General features: G+C 50.6%; 2 non-coding genes across 2 annotated transcripts; both read right to left on the reverse strand.

The window, feature by feature from the left end:
- Positions 1 to 4,311: 4,311 nt before the first annotated feature.
- Positions 4,312 to 4,502, reverse strand: LOC132816285 (U2 spliceosomal RNA). Its single transcript, XR_009644778.1, has one exon. It is a non-coding gene; the product is annotated as a U2 spliceosomal RNA (small nuclear RNA).
- Positions 4,503 to 11,416: 6,914 nt separating this feature from the next.
- LOC132816286 (U2 spliceosomal RNA) lies at positions 11,417 to 11,607 on the reverse strand. The gene has a single exon (XR_009644779.1). It is a non-coding gene; the product is annotated as a U2 spliceosomal RNA (small nuclear RNA).
- Positions 11,608 to 17,453: the final 5,846 nt, after the last annotated feature.

The following is a 17,453-nucleotide window of genomic DNA, read 5'->3' on the forward strand; positions in this document are numbered from 1 at the left end:
AACAACTGGAACTGATAACCGGAAGCGGCAGGTACAAATCACTACAAACGCCGGAGGAAACATCACAGAAGCGCTTCACAGGAGGCTCCCAAGCACTGACGATGTCACCTAGCTCGGCACAAACACAAATTCCCAGCTCGGCGAACAGAACCACAACAACGAGCACCCGAGCTACAAATCTTCTCCCAAACTTTGAACCTCTCCATCTCTGTCTTAAATGCAACCTCATCTCGGCCTGAAGGGGCGACCCTTCACCCTGAGGCTGTACTTCCAGGTCCTCGTCTCGCCTACTAGTGGGACCATCTTCTTCACAACCACTCTGACCAGGCCCCCCAGTAGCTTGTAAGCTTCGGTCAGATCCCGCCTTACCTTTCGAAACACCATCGGGCACAGACCCAGAGACCTCATGTGACAAACCCAGGGGAAACCTTCTCTAGACTCCGTCCCAACACCAGCGCATCCCTTCCTTCGGTACACGGCACAAAACTGCTCCCAATATTCCACCTGTGGTCAGACCAGAGCCTGACGCGGCCTCGGCAGCACGTCCCCGCTCCTGTTTCCTCGCCCGCTTGAAATGAATGCCGACACCGCATTTGCCTTCCGAACCATCGGATGGACCTGCATGTTAATCTTGAAACAACCTGGAACTAGGACTCCCAAGACCCTCTGCGCTGCAGATTTGCAAAGCCTTTCCCTCGTTCAGAAAATCGTCTACCCGATTGTTCTTGCTACCAAAGTGCAATTACGCACACTTGGTCACTTCTTTTCCCCACTCGCCCAACGTGTCCACGCTCTTCTGCAGCCTGCCCATTTCCTCAAAACTACCTGTCCCTCTAGCTATCTTTGTGCCATCTGCAAACTCAGCAAAAGTGCCCTCCGTGGCCCCCATTATCGTGGACACCCCAATAAGGTCCCTGTCACAGCCCCGTCTACAAGGTATTTGCGGAAATTCACCACAGTTGTACACGTGGCCGGAGACTTTGGCACCGTCGGATCGATGACACAGGGCCCAGCGAGCCTGTGCCGATTCCTACTCCTTGTTTGGGCGTGCTACCTGTTGCCCAGACGCGGTTTCAGTCCCGCCGTTCCGCCTCCCGTTCACGTGTCCAACAAGGTGAGCCTGAAACGTTCCTAACGTGCCTGCTTCCAGCGCTTCGACTGGCAACGCGTTCCAGACACCCACCATCCCCTATGTGAAAACCTTTCTCCGCACTTCTCCCTTCTCACTTTCCCCCTCTCACCGTGAACCTGTACCCACTGACTCGCCACCCTTCCGATGCCTCTCAGTATGCTGTCGACCCCTATCGGGTCGCCCCTCAGCTTCCGCCTTTGCAGTGACAACAATCCCAAGTTTATTCAACCTCTCCTCACAACAGAAGCACTCCAGGGCAGGCAAGGTCCTGGTAAACCTTCTCTGCACCCTCTCCAAAGCATCCACGTCCTTCTGGCAGTGAGTGTGCCGAACAGCACTGCGCGCGGTATCCCGATTGTAGCCTAACTGGAGTTTTGTACAGCTGTTTATACAGATCATTTATTTACACGTCACAAACAACAAAGGTCCTAGCACTGTGCCCTGCGGGATACCACTAGTTACTGATCCCCTTTCCGAAAAATGCGCTTCCACCGCTACTCTCTGTCTTCTGTGACCGAGCTGGCTTTGTATCCAGCTAGCCGGCTCACCTCAGATCCCGCGAGACTCTACCTTTTGTAGCAGCCTGCCGCAAGATGTGAAGCGATCCAGAAGAGATTACTGACGCAAAGGTGACTACACTTAAATGAAAGTGCTGGGAATGGCAACCGTGATGGAACTCGCAGCCAAGGAAGGTCAACACCTCACAAAATGGTGGCTGAGAGTTCACAAAATGGTGGCCCAGGGACAAGCACCAATGCAGACACAAAACTGCCACTGCTGTGGAAACACATGTCAGGCAGCAGCAAATTGCTGGTAGAAAGAAGCTGTGTGCAGAAACTGCAGCATTAAAAAAGAATATACTAAGTGGGTGCGCTCGGGGGTGAAAGTACCAATAACCTGCAGCGAAAGTACAGGAAGAAATCCTAAATGGTACAAAAAGGGCAAGAAGACAAAAGCCCTGACGCACAAACCAATGAGGTGTTGTGGTTACAGATACTGGCGATACCTGCCGACGCCCCGGTCGCTCCCTTACTGAACGGCAAACCGGTAAGAATGGAGGTGGACACCGGTTTCGTTGATACGGCTGAGTCACGTTGCGCTGCAACCTTCAGAAACTGCGCGAGGAACACACACAGGTGAAGTGGTGCTTTCACAGTGGGTACGTTCAGTTATACGGTGAGTCTGAAGACACAGCCTGCGCGTCATCAAAGGAAATCTTACAGCTTTATGGGCAAGAATGTAGTTGGACAGAATCAAACTCAACTGAGTGTCAAAATTCTGAGTGACCGATCAAGAATTCTAAAGAAGCACGCTATTGTTTTCAATGGGGTGGACAGGCAGGACGCCTGGAGCCTTTGATAAGCTGTTGGAGAAAATGCAGAGGCATGGAATTGAGGGTGATTTAGCAGTTTGGCTTAGAAACTGGCTTTCTGAAAGGAGGCAGCGAGTGGTGGTTGATGGAAAATATTCAGCCTGGAGTCCGGTTACTAGTGGTGTGCCACAAGGGTCTGTTTTGGGACCACTGCTGTTTGTCATTTTTATAAATGACTTAGACGCAGGCATAACATAGGTGGATGGATTAGTAAATTTGCAGACGACGCTAAAGTCGGTGGAGTAGTGGTCAGTGTGGAAGAATGTTACAGGTTGCAGGGGGACTTGGACAAACTGCAGAATCGGGCTGAGAGGTGGCAAATGGAGTTCAATGCAGCTAAATGTGAGGTGATGCACTTTGGGAAGAATAACTGGAAGGCAGAGTACTGGGTCGATGGAAAGATTATTGGTAGTGTGGATGTGCAGAGGGATCTTGGAGTCCCATGTACATAGATCCCTGAAAGTTGCCACCCCCAGGTGGATAGTGCTGTTAAGAAGGCTGTTGGGTTTCATTCGTAGAGGGATTGAGTTCCGGAGCCGCAATATCATGCTGCAACAGTTCACCTGCTGGTGTGTGCTAGGCGGTTTCCTTTCCCTTTGCTCAACGACCTATTTGCTGAACTAGCCGGAGGTCAGCTTTTCAGTAAAATTGAGCCCGGTAAACCCTACCTCCAGATGAGTGTAGATCCTGAGTTGAAATGAATGAGACACAATCTTATTGAAACATATTGGATTCTTACGTGGCTCGACAGGGTAAATGCTGAGAGGACATTTTCCCTCATGGGAGTGTCTAGAACTGAACAGAATAAAGAGGCACCAATTTAAGAGTGAGATCAGGAGAAACGTCTTCTCTCAGAGGGTTGTGAGTCTTTGGAATTTGTTGTCACAGACAGCTGGCCCACGCTGCTTGTGTGAGACTGACTTAGAATGCTGCCAGTTCTGGCTGAGGCAGCAAAGTAGTGCAAAAGAAGGCAAGGGGGTGTTGTGCCAGTCCCTGCGTACACAGCCCAGGTGCCGGATAATCTGCAGTGCTCCTACCTGCCTTATTATCTTTCCAGGCCAGTTCCGGTCAGCAAACATTGGTTTGTTTGTTCTACGTTTTCTCACGTGCTGTTGTCGAGTTAGTGCTGTCTCTTTGCTTTTCCCAGTGAGAATTGACTCTCTGAGTAACCTGCCTCTGACTCAGTCAGTCGTGATAGCACACACGATTCTGTCGCGGCTCAGTGAATCGGAAAGTGGCTGAAACTCACAGTCCTTTGCCTCGTTTTTCCGGTCAGTCACATACGTACCTATCGATTCCGCCTGCCCTTGCACTCTGATGAAAAGCATGTGCCTTAAATACGTCCCGATTATTTTTGTCCTAGCTCACAGTGTTCTCGAAATCTCTCTTTCAAGTCATCAAAATCAAAACGACTGAACCCCTAGATAGCTTCATCCCCAGCAGCATGCAGCAACGTAGCACAGTTGACCTTCTCTTGTTTTTCTGAAATGTCGCTCGCGAGTAGGAAAAGCTGGTGGGCAGCTACGGTTGCTGCAACTCCCAAATTCTGACACCATGTGGTGTGATCGGGGTCCGGCGTTGGCGGGACGGTGCAGCACGCAGCAGGGGTGAGGGGATGACATTGAGAGCAAGTGTCAAGGTGCGCAAGAGACAGAGACGGCGAGAGAAGGATAGGGAGCGGGAGCTGAACAGCTACCTTAGAACAGACGAGTTTGAATCGACTCACGCCCGGCTGGATGCGAGGTGTGAGAAATGAAGCACCGAAAGCCTGTGCTATAAACATGAAGCTGTTTTTAGATTTATAGATGAGGGGTGCACCGTTCCCGGAGGTACTGCAATACCAGGTCGATGCGTGGAGTGGACGGAGCAAGCCCCTATTCCATCTCCCTGCTCCAAAAATCAATTTAATATATGGTCCCCAGATAAGGGACGTATCAGATATTAAACTGATAAGAACAGATACTACACTTGATCTTAGCCAAAAGGCCGAGAAGCGATAACTACAATACCGCGGACTGCCTCAAGTCCCATTTGTCCTCCATGTTTTCAATCAGCTTGATTCTGTTCAAAGACTTGTAGATCACTGCTGACAGTTTCCCTGTCGCCGTAGTCCTCCCAGGATTTCTAACTAGAGCAGCAGATCCGTTTACAGCAGTTGCTTTTTTTCCCCTGTCAGTGAAGCACTGCCTCATGGTCATGTAGAGATTGTCAGTATCTCACCAATCAGGTGGGTCAGGGCTAAGCTGACGTGACTTGAGGAGGTGGTAACCAACTGCAGAACTGCACGCATTGAATGAGACATTCAGCCTGTCATGTCTGCATCAGCTCTCTGCACGAGCAACTTCCCCAGTCCCACTCGCCCTCTCTTCAGATAAGTATCCGACCCTCCGACCAAAGTCACCATTGAATCTGCCTCCAGCACCCTCTCTCTCAGGCAGTGCACTGCATATTCTAACCACTCGCTGAAGATGCTTGGGCCTAGGACACTAGCTCGATGAAATGTGACAGGCAGAGAAGAGAGCAGTAGATTCAGCCGAGCCCTCCATGTCTTTGATGTGTGTGCGTGTGTGTGTGTGGATGTGCCTGCAGTTAGAACATAGAACAGTACAGCACAGTACAGGCCCTTCGGCCCACCATGTTGTAGGGGGAGGGGAAGGGGAACATTACACAAACGGTCGCGGGATTCTTGCGGTATACTTAAGGCTAAGATTTTAACGAATATAGAGGTTTTTGTTTAAGAAATAGTTTTAAACTAAGAAATAACTTTGAAGTGTTGTGGCTGACCACAAAAGAAGCAGTAGGGGCATCTCACAATAAGCTTATAGTATGATAAGGGGAACTGGCTAAAATAACAGACAGGCTGTAACAGACAAGGACAAGGACAGCAGGGTAGTCAGATCAGGAAAATTAGAGAAAAACAAGTCAGGTAAATCGGCTTATGATAGGATGGGAAAAGGGAGGCGTGATTCCGCAACTTGCAAACTGAATAAGAATGCTTACATGCTTTGTTTTGGCGCGCTTTTGCTAGCCTGATTGCTTGAGCGAAACGCCCGTTCTTGCAAGGCCGTAAAGAATAAAATGCTCTTGTTTCCAAGACTTTGCCTCAGGCTGTTACCAATGTGAAAAGTCCCTGCCTCCCCACAAGGCAAATGATTGGAGCAGGTTCGAATTCTGACCGAAAAATCTCACTGCCAGGAAATCTCGGCTCACCTTTACAAACAGAAACTCTTACAGACTAACCCATCTTGTCTTGGAAAATGTGAACTCCCATCCCCCAACCCACCTCGTGCAAATGAACAGCACGACCAGGGATGTGAAGATCAATTTACAGCAAATCAGCCTTTATTGGTTCGGCTCCCGCTCCAAACATTCCAATTCAGTCTGCTTCCTTAGAATTGCAAATCAAGATTCAAGAGTGCTAATTGCAGCGCTAACAGCAAGCTAATGGTTTGATAGCAGCCGTGCAATCAAAAAGCAAGGTCTAAAATGCAAAATAAAGCAAAACACCCAGTAAGCAAAACCTCAGCTTCTGTGGAGAGAAAGCAGAATTAACGCTTCGAGTCCAGTGACCCTTCTCCCGAAGGTTGCAGCGAGTTCTGTTTTCGTCTAGACATTACAACCTGCAGCACCACGCGTGGAGTCAGTGATCAACTGCACCTTCACTCTATCGGTAACCACTGAGCACCTACATCGATGCATGCATCAGGACGAGACGGAACCTGAACCAAACGGACGGAGGCTCCGAAGCTCTCTCCCACCCTCTCACCTTCAATGCCCACTTGGATCCATCCGGCTGCTCCGCATCAGGAAGCATCAGTAGCGCGGCCTCAATCAACAGATGGGAATCAGAAAGCTTCCCCACACAGTCACACAGTACAGAAGAGGCCTTCTGGCCCTCCGAGTCCGCACTGACAAAGCTACTCTAAGTCTGCTCTAGTCCCACTTTCCAGCACTTGGTCCGTAGCCAGGAAAAGTTATGACATTTCCAGTGCTCATCCAAGTAGTTTTTCAAGGTTTTGAGGTTCCCCGCCTCGCTACCCTCCCAAGCAGTGCATTCCAGACCGCCGCCACCCTCTGGGAAACAACTGCTTTCTCAACCCCGATTCTCCTGCCCTCTCCCCACGACCCTTGATCCCCTTATAATCAAGAGCCTCTCTATCTCTGTGAAGCGCTTCTGTGAAGCACTACTATTATAGGACAAGCCAAACAGAGAACAGCCAGGGAATTCCTAGAGGCATGGCACTCATCCACAGATTCATTCAATAATGAATCCACATCGACCTGGACCCAATATACCGGCCACTGCAGCGGACACTGTGTGGGCGGCACGGTTGCACCGTGGTTAGCACTGCTGCCTCACAACGCCAGAGACCCGGGTTCAATTCCCAACTCAGGCGACAGACTGTGTGGAGTTTGCACATTCTCCCCGTGTCTGCGTGGGTTTCCTCCGGGTACTCCGGTTTCCTCCCACAGTCCAAAGATGTGCGGGTCAGGTGAATTGGCCATGCTAAATTGCCCGTGGTGTTGCGCTTCGGCGGGTCGGTGTGGACTTGTTGGGCCGAAGGGCCTGTTTCCACATTGTAAGTAATCTAATCTAATCAAACAACTGGAACTGATAACCGGAAGCGGCAGGTACAAATCACTACAAACGCCGGAGGAAACATCACAGAAGCGCTTCACAGGAGGCTCCCAAGCACTGACGATGTCACCTAGCTCGGCACAAACACAAATTCCCAGCTCGGCGAACAGAACCACAACAACGAGCACCCGAGCTACAAATCTTCTCCCAAACTTTGAACCTCTCCATCTCTGTCTTAAATGCAACCTCATCTCGGCCTGAAGGGGCGACCCTTCACCCTGAGGCTGTACTTCCAGGTCCTCGTCTCGCCTACTAGTGGGACCATCTTCTTCACAACCACTCTGACCAGGCCCCCCAGTAGCTTGTAAGCTTCGGTCAGATCCCGCCTTACCTTTCGAAACACCATCGGGCACAGACCCAGAGACCTCATGTGACAAACCCAGGGGAAACCTTCTCTAGACTCCGTCCCAACACCAGCGCATCCCTTCCTTCGGTACACGGCACAAAACTGCTCCCAATATTCCACCTGTGGTCAGACCAGAGCCTGACGCGGCCTCGGCAGCACGTCCCCGCTCCTGTTTCCTCGCCCGCTTGAAATGAATGCCGACACCGCATTTGCCTTCCGAACCATCGGATGGACCTGCATGTTAATCTTGAAACAACCTGGAACTAGGACTCCCAAGACCCTCTGCGCTGCAGATTTGCAAAGCCTTTCCCTCGTTCAGAAAATCGTCTACCCGATTGTTCTTGCTACCAAAGTGCAATTACGCACACTTGGTCACTTCTTTTCCCCACTCGCCCAACGTGTCCACGCTCTTCTGCAGCCTGCCCATTTCCTCAAAACTACCTGTCCCTCTAGCTATCTTTGTGCCATCTGCAAACTCAGCAAAAGTGCCCTCCGTGGCCCCCATTATCGTGGACACCCCAATAAGGTCCCTGTCACAGCCCCGTCTACAAGGTATTTGCGGAAATTCACCACAGTTGTACACGTGGCCGGAGACTTTGGCACCGTCGGATCGATGACACAGGGCCCAGCGAGCCTGTGCCGATTCCTACTCCTTGTTTGGGCGTGCTACCTGTTGCCCAGACGCGGTTTCAGTCCCGCCGTTCCGCCTCCCGTTCACGTGTCCAACAAGGTGAGCCTGAAACGTTCCTAACGTGCCTGCTTCCAGCGCTTCGACTGGCAACGCGTTCCAGACACCCACCATCCCCTATGTGAAAACCTTTCTCCGCACTTCTCCCTTCTCACTTTCCCCCTCTCACCGTGAACCTGTACCCACTGACTCGCCACCCTTCCGATGCCTCTCAGTATGCTGTCGACCCCTATCGGGTCGCCCCTCAGCTTCCGCCTTTGCAGTGACAACAATCCCAAGTTTATTCAACCTCTCCTCACAACAGAAGCACTCCAGGGCAGGCAAGGTCCTGGTAAACCTTCTCTGCACCCTCTCCAAAGCATCCACGTCCTTCTGGCAGTGAGTGTGCCGAACAGCACTGCGCGCGGTATCCCGATTGTAGCCTAACTGGAGTTTTGTACAGCTGTTTATACAGATCATTTATTTACACGTCACAAACAACAAAGGTCCTAGCACTGTGCCCTGCGGGATACCACTAGTTACTGATCCCCTTTCCGAAAAATGCGCTTCCACCGCTACTCTCTGTCTTCTGTGACCGAGCTGGCTTTGTATCCAGCTAGCCGGCTCACCTCAGATCCCGCGAGACTCTACCTTTTGTAGCAGCCTGCCGCAAGATGTGAAGCGATCCAGAAGAGATTACTGACGCAAAGGTGACTACACTTAAATGAAAGTGCTGGGAATGGCAACCGTGATGGAACTCGCAGCCAAGGAAGGTCAACACCTCACAAAATGGTGGCTGAGAGTTCACAAAATGGTGGCCCAGGGACAAGCACCAACGCAGACACAAAACTGCCACTGCTGTGGAAACACATGTCAGGCAGCAGCAAATTGCTGGTAGAAAGAAGCTGTGTGCAGAAACTGCAGCATTAAAAAAGAATATACTAAGTGGGTGCGCTCGGGGGTGAAAGTACCAATAACCTGCAGCGAAAGTACAGGAAGAAATCCTAAATGGTACAAAAAGGGCAAGAAGACAAAAGCCCTGACGCACAAACCAATGAGGTGTTGTGGTTACAGATACTGGCGATACCTGCCGACGCCCCGGTCGCTCCCTTACTGAACGGCAAACCGGTAAGAATGGAGGTGGACACCGGTTTCGTTGATACGGCTGAGTCACGTTGCGCTGCAACCTTCAGAAACTGCGCGAGGAACACACACAGGTGAAGTGGTGCTTTCACAGTGGGTACGTTCAGTTATACGGTGAGTCTGAAGACACAGCCTGCGCGTCATCAAAGGAAATCTTACAGCTTTATGGGCAAGAATGTAGTTGGACAGAATCAAACTCAACTGAGTGTCAAAATTCTGAGTGACCGATCAAGAATTCTAAAGAAGCACGCTATTGTTTTCAATGGGGTGGACAGGCAGGACGCCTGGAGCCTTTGATAAGCTGTTGGAGAAAATGCAGAGGCATGGAATTGAGGGTGATTTAGCAGTTTGGCTTAGAAACTGGCTTTCTGAAAGGAGGCAGCGAGTGGTGGTTGATGGAAAATATTCAGCCTGGAGTCCGGTTACTAGTGGTGTGCCACAAGGGTCTGTTTTGGGACCACTGCTGTTTGTCATTTTTATAAATGACTTAGACGCAGGCATAACATAGGTGGATGGATTAGTAAATTTGCAGACGACGCTAAAGTCGGTGGAGTAGTGGTCAGTGTGGAAGAATGTTACAGGTTGCAGGGGGACTTGGACAAACTGCAGAATCGGGCTGAGAGGTGGCAAATGGAGTTCAATGCAGCTAAATGTGAGGTGATGCACTTTGGGAAGAATAACTGGAAGGCAGAGTACTGGGTCGATGGAAAGATTATTGGTAGTGTGGATGTGCAGAGGGATCTTGGAGTCCCATGTACATAGATCCCTGAAAGTTGCCACCCCCAGGTGGATAGTGCTGTTAAGAAGGCTGTTGGGTTTCATTCGTAGAGGGATTGAGTTCCGGAGCCGCAATATCATGCTGCAACAGTTCACCTGCTGGTGTGTGCTAGGCGGTTTCCTTTCCCTTTGCTCAACGACCTATTTGCTGAACTAGCCGGAGGTCAGCTTTTCAGTAAAATTGAGCCCGGTAAACCCTACCTCCAGATGAGTGTAGATCCTGAGTTGAAATGAATGAGACACAATCTTATTGAAACATATTGGATTCTTACGTGGCTCGACAGGGTAAATGCTGAGAGGACATTTTCCCTCATGGGAGTGTCTAGAACTGAACAGAATAAAGAGGCACCAATTTAAGAGTGAGATCAGGAGAAACGTCTTCTCTCAGAGGGTTGTGAGTCTTTGGAATTTGTTGTCACAGACAGCTGGCCCACGCTGCTTGTGTGAGACTGACTTAGAATGCTGCCAGTTCTGGCTGAGGCAGCAAAGTAGTGCAAAAGAAGGCAAGGGGGTGTTGTGCCAGTCCCTGCGTACACAGCCCAGGTGCCGGATAATCTGCAGTGCTCCTACCTGCCTTATTATCTTTCCAGGCCAGTTCCGGTCAGCAAACATTGGTTTGTTTGTTCTACGTTTTCTCACGTGCTGTTGTCGAGTTAGTGCTGTCTCTTTGCTTTTCCCAGTGAGAATTGACTCTCTGAGTAACCTGCCTCTGACTCAGTCAGTCGTGATAGCACACACGATTCTGTCGCGGCTCAGTGAATCGGAAAGTGGCTGAAACTCACAGTCCTTTGCCTCGTTTTTCCGGTCAGTCACATACGTACCTATCGATTCCGCCTGCCCTTGCACTCTGATGAAAAGCATGTGCCTTAAATACGTCCCGATTATTTTTGTCCTAGCTCACAGTGTTCTCGAAATCTCTCTTTCAAGTCATCAAAATCAAAACGACTGAACCCCTAGATAGCTTCATCCCCAGCAGCATGCAGCAACGTAGCACAGTTGACCTTCTCTTGTTTTTCTGAAATGTCGCTCGCGAGTAGGAAAAGCTGGTGGGCAGCTACGGTTGCTGCAACTCCCAAATTCTGACACCATGTGGTGTGATCGGGGTCCGGCGTTGGCGGGACGGTGCAGCACGCAGCAGGGGTGAGGGGATGACATTGAGAGCAAGTGTCAAGGTGCGCAAGAGACAGAGACGGCGAGAGAAGGATAGGGAGCGGGAGCTGAACAGCTACCTTAGAACAGACGAGTTTGAATCGACTCACGCCCGGCTGGATGCGAGGTGTGAGAAATGAAGCACCGAAAGCCTGTGCTATAAACATGAAGCTGTTTTTAGATTTATAGATGAGGGGTGCACCGTTCCCGGAGGTACTGCAATACCAGGTCGATGCGTGGAGTGGACGGAGCAAGCCCCTATTCCATCTCCCTGCTCCAAAAATCAATTTAATATATGGTCCCCAGATAAGGGACGTATCAGATATTAAACTGATAAGAACAGATACTACACTTGATCTTAGCCAAAAGGCCGAGAAGCGATAACTACAATACCGCGGACTGCCTCAAGTCCCATTTGTCCTCCATGTTTTCAATCAGCTTGATTCTGTTCAAAGACTTGTAGATCACTGCTGACAGTTTCCCTGTCGCCGTAGTCCTCCCAGGATTTCTAACTAGAGCAGCAGATCCGTTTACAGCAGTTGCTTTTTTTCCCCTGTCAGTGAAGCACTGCCTCATGGTCATGTAGAGATTGTCAGTATCTCACCAATCAGGTGGGTCAGGGCTAAGCTGACGTGACTTGAGGAGGTGGTAACCAACTGCAGAACTGCACGCATTGAATGAGACATTCAGCCTGTCATGTCTGCATCAGCTCTCTGCACGAGCAACTTCCCCAGTCCCACTCGCCCTCTCTTCAGATAAGTATCCGACCCTCCGACCAAAGTCACCATTGAATCTGCCTCCAGCACCCTCTCTCTCAGGCAGTGCACTGCATATTCTAACCACTCGCTGAAGATGCTTGGGCCTAGGACACTAGCTCGATGAAATGTGACAGGCAGAGAAGAGAGCAGTAGATTCAGCCGAGCCCTCCATGTCTTTGATGTGTGTGCGTGTGTGTGTGTGGATGTGCCTGCAGTTAGAACATAGAACAGTACAGCACAGTACAGGCCCTTCGGCCCACCATGTTGTAGGGGGAGGGGAAGGGGAACATTACACAAACGGTCGCGGGATTCTTGCGGTATACTTAAGGCTAAGATTTTAACGAATATAGAGGTTTTTGTTTAAGAAATAGTTTTAAACTAAGAAATAACTTTGAAGTGTTGTGGCTGACCACAAAAGAAGCAGTAGGGGCATCTCACAATAAGCTTATAGTATGATAAGGGGAACTGGCTAAAATAACAGACAGGCTGTAACAGACAAGGACAAGGACAGCAGGGTAGTCAGATCAGGAAAATTAGAGAAAAACAAGTCAGGTAAATCGGCTTATGATAGGATGGGAAAAGGGAGGCGTGATTCCGCAACTTGCAAACTGAATAAGAATGCTTACATGCTTTGTTTTGGCGCGCTTTTGCTAGCCTGATTGCTTGAGCGAAACGCCCGTTCTTGCAAGGCCGTAAAGAATAAAATGCTCTTGTTTCCAAGACTTTGCCTCAGGCTGTTACCAATGTGAAAAGTCCCTGCCTCCCCACAAGGCAAATGATTGGAGCAGGTTCGAATTCTGACCGAAAAATCTCACTGCCAGGAAATCTCGGCTCACCTTTACAAACAGAAACTCTTACAGACTAACCCATCTTGTCTTGGAAAATGTGAACTCCCATCCCCCAACCCACCTCGTGCAAATGAACAGCACGACCAGGGATGTGAAGATCAATTTACAGCAAATCAGCCTTTATTGGTTCGGCTCCCGCTCCAAACATTCCAATTCAGTCTGCTTCCTTAGAATTGCAAATCAAGATTCAAGAGTGCTAATTGCAGCGCTAACAGCAAGCTAATGGTTTGATAGCAGCCGTGCAATCAAAAAGCAAGGTCTAAAATGCAAAATAAAGCAAAACACCCAGTAAGCAAAACCTCAGCTTCTGTGGAGAGAAAGCAGAATTAACGCTTCGAGTCCAGTGACCCTTCTCCCGAAGGTTGCAGCGAGTTCTGTTTTCGTCTAGACATTACAACCTGCAGCACCACGCGTGGAGTCAGTGATCAACTGCACCTTCACTCTATCGGTAACCACTGAGCACCTACATCGATGCATGCATCAGGACGAGACGGAACCTGAACCAAACGGACGGAGGCTCCGAAGCTCTCTCCCACCCTCTCACCTTCAATGCCCACTTGGATCCATCCGGCTGCTCCGCATCAGGAAGCATCAGTAGCGCGGCCTCAATCAACAGATGGGAATCAGAAAGCTTCCCCACACAGTCACACAGTACAGAAGAGGCCTTCTGGCCCTCCGAGTCCGCACTGACAAAGCTACTCTAAGTCTGCTCTAGTCCCACTTTCCAGCACTTGGTCCGTAGCCAGGAAAAGTTATGACATTTCCAGTGCTCATCCAAGTAGTTTTTCAAGGTTTTGAGGTTCCCCGCCTCGCTACCCTCCCAAGCAGTGCATTCCAGACCGCCGCCACCCTCTGGGAAACAACTGCTTTCTCAACCCCGATTCTCCTGCCCTCTCCCCACGACCCTTGATCCCCTTATAATCAAGAGCCTCTCTATCTCTGTGAAGCGCTTCTGTGAAGCACTACTATTATAGGACAAGCCAAACAGAGAACAGCCAGGGAATTCCTAGAGGCATGGCACTCATCCACAGATTCATTCAATAATGAATCCACATCGACCTGGACCCAATATACCGGCCACTGCAGCGGACACTGTGTGGGCGGCACGGTTGCACCGTGGTTAGCACTGCTGCCTCACAACGCCAGAGACCCGGGTTCAATTCCCAACTCAGGCGACAGACTGTGTGGAGTTTGCACATTCTCCCCGTGTCTGCGTGGGTTTCCTCCGGGTACTCCGGTTTCCTCCCACAGTCCAAAGATGTGCGGGTCAGGTGAATTGGCCATGCTAAATTGCCCGTGGTGTTGCGCTTCGGCGGGTCGGTGTGGACTTGTTGGGCCGAAGGGCCTGTTTCCACATTGTAAGTAAGCTAATCTAATCAAACAACTGGAACTGATAACCGGAAGCGGCAGGTACAAATCACTACAAACGCCGGAGGAAACATCACAGAAGCGCTTCACAGGAGGCTCCCAAGCACTGACGATGTCACCTAGCTCGGCACAAACACAAATTCCCAGCTCGGCGAACAGAACCACAACAACGAGCACCCGAGCTACAAATCTTCTCCCAAACTTTGAACCTCTCCATCTCTGTCTTAAATGCAACCTCATCTCGGCCTGAAGGGGCGACCCTTCACCCTGAGGCTGTACTTCCAGGTCCTCGTCTCGCCTACTAGTGGGACCATCTTCTTCACAACCACTCTGACCAGGCCCCCCAGTAGCTTGTAAGCTTCGGTCAGATCCCGCCTTACCTTTCGAAACACCATCGGGCACAGACCCAGAGACCTCATGTGACAAACCCAGGGGAAACCTTCTCTAGACTCCGTCCCAACACCAGCGCATCCCTTCCTTCGGTACACGGCACAAAACTGCTCCCAATATTCCACCTGTGGTCAGACCAGAGCCTGACGCGGCCTCGGCAGCACGTCCCCGCTCCTGTTTCCTCGCCCGCTTGAAATGAATGCCGACACCGCATTTGCCTTCCGAACCATCGGATGGACCTGCATGTTAATCTTGAAACAACCTGGAACTAGGACTCCCAAGACCCTCTGCGCTGCAGATTTGCAAAGCCTTTCCCTCGTTCAGAAAATCGTCTACCCGATTGTTCTTGCTACCAAAGTGCAATTACGCACACTTGGTCACTTCTTTTCCCCACTCGCCCAACGTGTCCACGCTCTTCTGCAGCCTGCCCATTTCCTCAAAACTACCTGTCCCTCTAGCTATCTTTGTGCCATCTGCAAACTCAGCAAAAGTGCCCTCCGTGGCCCCCATTATCGTGGACACCCCAATAAGGTCCCTGTCACAGCCCCGTCTACAAGGTATTTGCGGAAATTCACCACAGTTGTACACGTGGCCGGAGACTTTGGCACCGTCGGATCGATGACACAGGGCCCAGCGAGCCTGTGCCGATTCCTACTCCTTGTTTGGGCGTGCTACCTGTTGCCCAGACGCGGTTTCAGTCCCGCCGTTCCGCCTCCCGTTCACGTGTCCAACAAGGTGAGCCTGAAACGTTCCTAACGTGCCTGCTTCCAGCGCTTCGACTGGCAACGCGTTCCAGACACCCACCATCCCCTATGTGAAAACCTTTCTCCGCACTTCTCCCTTCTCACTTTCCCCCTCTCACCGTGAACCTGTACCCACTGACTCGCCACCCTTCCGATGCCTCTCAGTATGCTGTCGACCCCTATCGGGTCGCCCCTCAGCTTCCGCCTTTGCAGTGACAACAATCCCAAGTTTATTCAACCTCTCCTCACAACAGAAGCACTCCAGGGCAGGCAAGGTCCTGGTAAACCTTCTCTGCACCCTCTCCAAAGCATCCACGTCCTTCTGGCAGTGAGTGTGCCGAACAGCACTGCGCGCGGTATCCCGATTGTAGCCTAACTGGAGTTTTGTACAGCTGTTTATACAGATCATTTATTTACACGTCACAAACGTTTTTTTTTCTCTCCCCTTATTTAAACGCGGGCTCCGAGTTGTAGGCCTCAGTCTCTCGGAAGACTTCGCGACGGCTGGTGGGTAAGTTTGGTCGTTTATTTAATAGTTAAAAGTTTAAAGTTTTCCTTCAAAAAAGCGGTAGCAGACCCGGAAGGCGCGCTAGGTTACCTGGGTAAGGTTTTTTTTTTCTCTCCCCTTATTTAAACGCGGGCTCCGAGTTGTAGGCCTCAGTCTCTCGGAAGACTTCGCGACGGCTGGTGGGTAAGTTTGGTCGTTTATTTAATAGTTAAAAGTTTAAAGTTTTCCTTCAAAAAAGCGGTAGCAGACCCGGAAGGCGCGCTAGGTTACCTGGGTAAGGTTTTTTTTTTCTCTCCCCTTATTTAAACGCGTAGGCGAGTCACCCGAGGCACTACACGAGTAGTGCCTCCCACCCTTCCACCTCCTCTAACCTAATAATAAGACCAATTGTGACTAGCGGGTAAGTGCTGCATTTTCCTTGTTTGTTTCTTTAGGTTTAGTTGGTTTTTGTTTTTTTTTTAAGGAAAGCTTACTTTTAGAGGGATGGCAGTGCAGAGAGGGCAATGTTCCTCTTGCAACATGTATGAGGTGAGGGAAGCCATCAGCGTCCCTGCTGAGTACACTTGCAAGAAGTGCACCCATCTCCAGCTCCTCCAAACCCGTGTTAGGGAACTGGAGCTGGAGTTGGATGAACTGCGGATCATTCGGGAGGCAGAGGAGGTCATAGATCGGAGCTATAGGCAAGTAGTTACTCCGAAAGTTCAAGATAGATGGGTGACAGTGAGGGGGAGTGGGAGGAGGAAGCCAGTGCAGGGACCCCCTGCGGTCATTCCCCTCAAGAACAAGTATACCGTTTTGGATACTTGTGGGGGGGATGACTTACCAGGGGCAAGCAACGAGGTTCAGGCCTCTGGCACGGAGCCTGGCCCCGTTGCTCAGAAGGGAAGGGTGGAGAAAGGTAGAGCGATTGTTCTTGGGGACTCGATAGTGAGGGGTACAGACAGACGGTTTTGTGGGGGCGACAGGGACTCACGTTTGGTATGTTGCCTCCCAGGTGCAAGGGTACGTGATGTCGCTGATCGTGTTTTCCGGGTCCTTAAGGGGGAGGGGGAGCAGCCCCAGATCGTGGTCCACGTTGGCACCAACGATATAGGTAGGAAGAAGGGTGAGGATGTAAGGCAGGCTTTCAGGGAGCTAGGTTGGAAGCTCAGAGTTAGAACAAACAGAGTTGTAGTCTCTGGTTTGTTACCCGTGCCACGTGATAGAGAGTCGAGGAACAGGGAGAGAGAGCAGTTAAATGCGTGGCTACAGGGATGGTGCAGGAGGGAGGGATTCCGGTTTCTGGATAACTGGGGTCCTTTCTGGGGAAGGTGGGACCTCTATAAAAAGGATGGTCTACACTTGAACCTGAGGGGCACCAGTATCCTTGGGGGGAGGTTTGCTAGTGCTCTTTGGGAGGGTTTAAACTAACTCCGCGGGGGCATGGGAACCAGGACTGTAGCTTTAGGGTACAGGACCTTGAGTGTAGGGAGGTTAGGAATAATGCAGCGATCTCTAAGGAGGGTGACTGTAACCAGAAAGGTGGATTGAAGTGTGTATACTTCAATGCCAGAAGTATAAGGAATAAGGTAGGTGAACTTGCAGCGTGGGTTGGTACCTGGGACTTCGATGTT

The sequence above is a fragment of the Hemiscyllium ocellatum genome, chromosome 5 (genome assembly GCF_020745735.1).
Source record: "Hemiscyllium ocellatum isolate sHemOce1 chromosome 5, sHemOce1.pat.X.cur, whole genome shotgun sequence".
Taxonomy (NCBI): Eukaryota; Metazoa; Chordata; class Chondrichthyes; order Orectolobiformes; family Hemiscylliidae; genus Hemiscyllium; species Hemiscyllium ocellatum.